This window comes from Macrotis lagotis, chromosome 5 (assembly GCF_037893015.1).
Source record: "Macrotis lagotis isolate mMagLag1 chromosome 5, bilby.v1.9.chrom.fasta, whole genome shotgun sequence".
Classification (NCBI taxonomy): Eukaryota; Metazoa; Chordata; class Mammalia; order Peramelemorphia; family Peramelidae; genus Macrotis; species Macrotis lagotis.
This window is the reverse complement of record NC_133662.1, coordinates 141,784,864-141,792,871: the sequence shown is the minus strand read 5'-3', so window position 1 is coordinate 141,792,871 and position 8,008 is coordinate 141,784,864.

Sequence of the window (8,008 nt, the reverse complement as noted above, 5' to 3'; positions counted from 1 at the left end):
AAGGAGAAATTTTCAAGTTAAAAAATAAGTGTGCTTTAAAAAATAATTTAAAAATAAAGAACAAAAGAAAGAATCTTATAGGGTCCCTGTTTACCTCTTTTAATCATGGATATAGTGATCATTACCCTTTCTGAAATTATGACAATTGCCCTTGGTTTGGTTTATTTTTTTTTTTTGAGTACAACTCAATGCATTAATGTCTGTCCGTTCTATATAACTATCTTTGTGTCCTTGGAGAGTAGCTTTATAGGGATAGTTGTTCCTTCTTCCTTGTTAGAATAGAGGCACTCAGCCCCTTATTTTAACCCTGGGTAAATTTTTGTTTCCAAGTGTTTTTCTACCGAACAACATATTGGTAGATTCTGTTTTCTAATCCATTTTGATACAGTCTCGATTTATGAGTGAATTTTTATCATTCATATTCACAGTTTTGATTGTTAAATTAGGTTATCTTTCCAGTCTCAACTTTTCCTCTTTAACACTCACACTATATTTTCAAAGAAGACAGTAAAAGAGAAATGTGCTTCATCCTAGGGATCTGTATTTTAACTTATGTGCTTTTTTTCTCAACTGCTCCTCTTTTCTTCCCTATATTCTGGGATTGGCCTGAACTGGGCCAGTCCTCTGGTTTCCTAACTTTCATAGTGGAACAAAATGAAAGACCCAGATATCCTTTAAATTAGTAAAATGAAACTTAGTGAACCACAACAAGAGAAGGTTATTCAGCAAGGATAGTTATTGAGGATACTGCTAAGTTGATTTAGGTCAATGAAGCTCCCTTGTCTTAGTTGCCCATCATTTCCCACTAGCCAAACAGCAGAAAGCATCTGGAGTCCTCGTGGGTGATTTGTACTCAGGATATTTTTGTCTTCAGCTGCCCTGTTTGGTTTTAACACCCACAGAACCAGATGACCCTCCCAGGATAACCTCATCATTTCTAAGCTCACCACAATGTTGCTAACTCAAGTCTTGATTGATGCCATCTTCCTCAGTCTCTTCTCTCTAACAGAGGACTAGTGAGTGGAGAGCTAAACTTCTCCCAGTGCCTTCCTTATTGAAGAGCAGAAACTAGACTCAGCTCACTGCACTTTCCATCTCTTGTCCTACCTGGTTCAACTCCTCAGATCAAGATGCCACTGCTGTCCTCCCCTTCCCCTATCACTTTTCTTCTTTCTTTTGTTCTTGTCTCCCCCTTTATATTGCAAGTACCTTGAAGGCAGAGATTTTCTTTCCTTTTATTAATTCTCTCCCCCAATGCTTATGTTGTTCCTAACATGCCATCACTAGACCTTTACTATAGTTTTTTTAATTTCTGTTTCTTTTATTTTTCCTTTCCCAATCTACTCTCCCTTGTTGATGTATGCTTTGAGCAGGATCCTACCATGTCTCTCTAAAAATTCCATTCTGAATTTAGTGTTGATCTACAGCAAACAAGTGTGAATGCAAATGTGTCCATGTATGTTCCACCTACCTTTGATCAGATCAAATGAAAGTGAGGTTCATATAATGTCCATTCCTCTCATCCCTTCTTCCACGTGGGTATCACTTCTTGCTTCTCATACCTAGATTTCGTGATATAATTAGTTCCCCCTTTCTTCTTCCTCTTTTCTTCCCTAATATATTGCCTTTTAACTCACTTTATTTTAAGAACAGAAAAATAGAACAAATGCCACCCCTACAATGTCTATCTGTCCTATATAACTATCTTCATGCCCTTGGAGAGCAGCTTCATAGGGATAGTTGTTCCTTCTTCCTTGTTAGAATAGAGGCGTCACAATCAAAAAGTCATCTGGGGGTATTTTAAATGATAGTGTAGACAGTTTTTGGAATTAATCTTTGCATACATGTTATTACAAATTTACCCCCCCCATACAGACTTTCTTTAAAAATTCATTTAGTTTTCCCATGGAAAGCCCCAGATGGGAAACTTTGTAGGGCCCTGGATACTAGGTGGATTTATCAGCCTTTCACCATTATACCCAAGTCTATTTTTTGGATGGCTGTCCCTGAGTATTTTGGGCAGTTTCATACTTAGAGTAGAGACTTCAAAGAAAAAAAGATGGGATAACAATTATTGAGTTCATCAGTCAAATATTTAAGTATTTACTGTGTGTCAGATATAATTATACTAAGACTTTAAAGGCAAAAGACAGTCTTTGCCCTCAAGGAGCTCACAGACTAATGGGTAAGACAATGTATAAATATTTATGTACAGATAAGTTAATTATGGGATAAATTTAAAATAATCCACAAAGGGAAGGTACTAGAATGAAAGAGTTTAGGAAAGTCTTCTTATAAAAAGTAAGATTTTATATGAGATATAGAAAAAGCTAAGAAGACTAGAGGTAGAAATGAAGAGATTGAATATTCCTGGCAAGAGGTACAGTGAAAATACCCAGAGCAAGAGATAAATTATCTTGCTCCTGATTAGCAAGAAGGATTGCAGAGTCTATGAAGGTTGGGCCAGTTGTGTGTGTGTGTGTGGGGGGGGTTATATAGTATAAGGAGACTAGAAAAGTAAGGAGAGGAAAAAATTAGAAAAACAGTGAGAACGGTTAAAAAGGGCTTTGAATACCTAACATAGCCTTTTTTTTTTTTTTTTTGATTCTGGAAGTGAGAGGGAACCACTGGCATTTATTTAGAAGAGGAGGTGAGATAGAACTTTGGTTTAGGAAGAACACTGACAACTGAATAGAGGATAGACTGGAATAGAAAGAGTCTTTTGGGGCAGGGAGAATGACCAGGGTATTGAAATAGTCTAGGTTTGAAGTAATAAGGACTTGCATAAGGGTGATAGCAGTATCAGAGAAAAGGAAAGGACATATGGGAGAGAAAAGATTATCAAGAAGAGGATGATGGTGTCAAAAACTAGACATTGTTCAAAAGTTAAGCATATAAATACAAACATTTCTATCTTAAAGAAGCTCATATTCTAATGGAAAATTAGACAAAAAGGGAAAGGGAAGAGGAAGGGAGGGCAAGGAGGGCATACTAAAGGAAGTTATAAGAGAGTTTGGTTCCTGTCCAGATAAGGCAAAAGTCTCATCTACTGCAGTCAGTAAGAGAGAGGGATGCAATCTAATTTTCCAGTGGAATTATAGTAGTTGGAGAGTGGGACCATGGTTAAGAGACTTCAGGAAGTAAAATGACTGGCACTGACCAATATGGTATCATTGTGGGCATTTATCTGGTCATTAGAGCATAGGAGAGGTGGTTGGTTAAAAAAGAAATGATGCCTCATAGTGGGAAGGGAAGGCAGTTTACTTCTGGGAAATTAAGATGAATTGGGAGTATAGTCAGTCCTGCTATTATGCTTGTTTTGAAAACAAGAATTTGTTGCAATACATTTAATATATTAGGGAATGATTTGAGCATAATGGGAATTTTCTGTTCACTTATATGAGATTTCATGCCAAGAAACAGTGAGACTTACAGAAAATTTTACCATTTCACAAATTACTCACAAGCTACAAATCTTCTGATCCCTATTTCTACACCAACCTTCAAATCTTTTTAAAGGTGAAATGACACTTTCATTGAACATCTTCTGGTGCTGTAGAAGTTGTGGGTGGAGGAGGACTGAAGTCCACCTTTACTGTTCCCTGCCCTACATCTTCCATTATGACTGAGGCTTTCCTGTTCAGAGTTGATGCCCATGGAAATTTGTGATAGGGTTGTGTTCTCAGATACAACTGGTCAACTGAATTGAATAAAATTGGGCAAACAAAATTGACTACCTTAATACAAAATATATCTAATCTGGATATGAATCATCCAGTATAGTTGAGATAAAAATAACTTGGCAAACACAGTAAGGAGTCCACTGAACTGAAACACCTTTTAAATAGTTGTTTCTAAGGTGTATATATTTCTCTGAAAAAAAAAGTAATTCTTTCTTTAAAGGAGGGGAAAAAAACACAGTCCCTACTTGTTATAGCCTGATTCTGGCTAGTTGGGTACTTCAGGTTTTGGATTAGAATAAAACAAGACATTTTTTGATCATCTCACAGTTCACAAAAAGAGGTTTGGTTGACCAAGGCAGGAAATAATATTCAGCAAAAATTAAGGATTAATTCATTTTCATGCTTTTATATTGATCATACTGAGATCAGTAAAGTCATATAGGGAGCAACTCCTACTCCCTTTGGATCAAGCATCTGTAATTAAGGCCAAAGAAGTGGAAAACAGAGTTCTGGTTTGAAATTTTGAGTTTCAGATTATATCTAACATTCATTTCAATGTGTCCAGAAAATTTTTGTGATGTGAAAATAAGATTGGATATATGGATCTAGAAATAATCTGCAAATAGAGGATATTGATACCTTAGGAAGTGATGGAGTCACCAAGAGAAAGTATATAGAGAAAAGAGAAGAGCTTGGAGGAGATATCCTTGGTTTACATCTACAATTAGAGGTGAGATTTGGACAGTGATCCAGCAAAAGAGACTGAGAGGGGGGCAGCTAGGTGGCATAGTGGATAAAGCACTTGGAGTCAGGAGTACCTGGGTCCAAATCCGGTCTCAGACACTTAATAATTACCTAGCTGTGTGGCCTTGGGCAAGCCACTTAACCCCATTTGCCTTGCAAAAACCTAAAAAAATAAAAATAAAAAAATAAAAAAAATAAAAGAGACTGAGAGGGAATGACAAATAAGAAAATCATGAGAAAGCAGTATTTAAAAAAAAGAAATTAGAAGGTAAAGCCAACAGTCTAAAGTGCAACAGAGAGATGAAGAAAGAAGATTGAGAAATGACCTTTAGAATTGGAAAATTTAAAAAAATGGGAAAAAAATCCAGTAATACACTAATGGTGAAGTCAAAAACCAGAATGCAAAAGGTCTAGAATTAAGATAAAAGAGAGGAAGTGAAAATAAGAAATGTAGACCATATTTTGAGGAATATAGCATATAATATAGCATATAAAGCAATAATTTAAGGGAATATCAAGGTAAAGAAAATTTTTTTTAAACAATGAAGAAAATTGGGCATGTTTGTAAGCATCAGGGAATTAACCTCCTAGAGAATGAACATCAGAATCCACTTTCTGTATATCAACCAGAAGACACACCCAGAAGATAGTACGACTAAGGGTACCCAAGAACAGCCAAGAGTGGCAAGGGTGACATAGTACCAGTTTGAGGATAACCTAGCCTAAATAGTGAAAAGTGACAAGGGTACAAAACAAGGCCAAGATATCTGACCAGACCTCATGATTTGGTACATATATTGACTCCAACCACAAGATTTCAGTTCCATTTGTCATTGCTTCTTTCATGGATTAATATTTTAAAGTATGAAGTACAGAAAATGGGTAAAATATATTTTTAACAAAAAGTTACAAACACAGAAATGTAGAGATGGGATAGAAGAAGGAACCCAAATTTGATATTTTAGAAGCACTCATGAAGATCAAAGGATTGTAAATGGATGGAAAGGACCTAATCTAAACCAACTCTTCATACCCCACTGAGGAAACTATAGCCTAGGAATATTAAGTACCTTATACAAGGTCACACAGATAGTGTGAGAGAGTGATTTTTAACCTATATCCTTTGACTGTTGAGCCTATACTCTTTTTATTAGATCACTCTGCCTTTTTTTTTAATTAATTCTTTTTTTTTTTAGGTTTTTGCAAGGCAAATGGGATTAAGTGGTTTGCCCAAGGCCACACAGCTAGGTAATTATTAAGTGTCTGAGACCAGATTTGAACCCAGGTACTCCTGACTCCAAGGCCCGTGCTTTATCCACTACGCCACCTAGCCGCCCCTCTGCCCTTCTTTACTCTCAACTTTGATACTAGAAATTGTGTTACCTTAAAGTTAAAAATAAACTACATTTAATGCAGTGAAACTATGTGAGAGGTCCATTGCTTTTCAGTGATTTTTATGTTATATGAGAGTTAAATAATTAAACTTTAAGGAAATTAAACAATGCAAATCAGGAATGATAAAAAAAATGGAAGGGGAAAGGAAGGCACAATTCAATTTCCGTTCTGAATCAGATAGTGTTCAGAAATAATATCAGTGTCATTTAGAAATAACTTTTCTAAATTCTGTTATGTCAACTAGGATATAATATATTATCTATTCATTCACTAAGTCTGTATTAGCACTTTATCAATTCATTCTTTTGTCTATCTATCTGACTATCTAGCTTTCTTTCAAGCATTTTAAATCAAGAAAAAGAGGAGAAAACAGAATAGATTTTAAAGATGCAATTCAGCAGAATTCAGTGGATTTAATGGATCGAATCATCTCCCAGGAGGTTGCCATATCAACCAGAAAAGCTTAAGATAGTCAGGAGATTGTGAACCAAATGTTAGAAGTAACCTTACTTGAGAATTGGTCATTGTTAAATTAATAAATTTAAACCTAAGGAGTTTAAGATCAAGGTAAAATGTAAGAAACAAGAAAATTTGAAAGCAGATCAACTATGACTGAACTCAACATCATTTCTAGTATGCTCCCTTGAAGAACCCAGGAAATATGTCACCAGTTGACAAGTGCAACAGGATTGTTCCCCCCAAAATAGAAGAATTAATCATTATAAATTATATCTAATATTACATTAATGATATAATGATAAAGGTAAATAATAACAGAGATATACATTTTGACCAATATTATATTGAAATTTTGGGATGAGAAGAAATATTTCTGTGAGCATCATGGGGAGAGAAGAAATACATTTCTTTTTACTGTATATTAATACTTCTGCCATCAAGAGAAATTTAAATTTAAACTATGTTGAATGAAAAGCTCATTCCCAGAGGTGCCAAGTTAGAGATTAGGGGTCATGCTGGACATTCCAAATTTTCTTGGAATAGAATGGAATGGAAAAGCATTTATTTGTGCCAAGTTCTTTGCTAAGTGCTGTGAATATCAATATAAATTTGAGGGGTTCTGTAATATTGAGAACTCACTTACTAATTGGGAGATGAAGTCCTTATAAGAAAGTTCAATGGTAGAATATATGGAAGTGCCTGGAGTTTCTTAGAGGGTCTGTGACTATGGCAAGGTCTAGGGGGTCCTTCATGAGGCTCTGTAAGGAACATCATGTAAGGATGGGATCTGGATGAATGGGTTACCTCATATTTCTCTTCCTCTAGAAAGACAAGAGAGGGAAAGGACTGGAGAGTAACAGTAATTCTATGAACAAGAGAAAAACACATTCTTTTTCATGAAGAAGATGTGAACCCTTTCTTAGATCCCACTCTACAAATCAACTCCTAGGATTGTAGACTAAAATATAATAGATTTGGATGGAGCAGTTCTATAAGCATCAAGTGGAAGACTGGAAATCAGACCTTTGTGTGATCTGTATATGCCCACCATTGGACCTATTGACAATTTCCCATCCTGAATGCTCCATGAATTTGTTGTCTCTGTGATACATAATTGGCTCTGTATTTGATAATGGCAAAGGGCTCCAAAAGCAAACAGTGGTTTTCTAGGCAATAGACAGATTGTCCAAGGTTTCTGAATGGGAGCTCAACAGTTCTCAAGTTCCTCATTTCTTTTGATTTTAAAAAGGCACATACAACAATACTGATCTAGACAAACTTTTCTTCAAAAGTCATTTAGAAAGAAAGAATGAAAAAATTCAAATCCACCCAAGTCCATTTTGTTTTTCATTTTTATATATAAATGAGAATATCTAGTAAGAGATTTAATTAAGGCTAGCATTTATATAAAACTTTAAGATTTGAAAAAACATTTTGCAAATGTTATCTCATTTGTTCTTCACAACAGTACTGGTAGGCAGTATCTTTGTTATCCCCATTTATAGATCAAATAACTGAGTCAGATGTAAAATGACTTGCTTAGGCACATACATAATAAGGGTCTTGGGCCGGGTTTGAAATCAGGTCTTCTTTATTTCAGATTCAGGATTCCTCTACTTTGATACTTCATTGTCTCTGCTTCTTGGAAGTCCTCAGGTACTGGAAAACACAGATTTGGTCACTTCTTAGAACCTGGAGTAAGAAGCCTCAATGCTTTCACTGAGCTA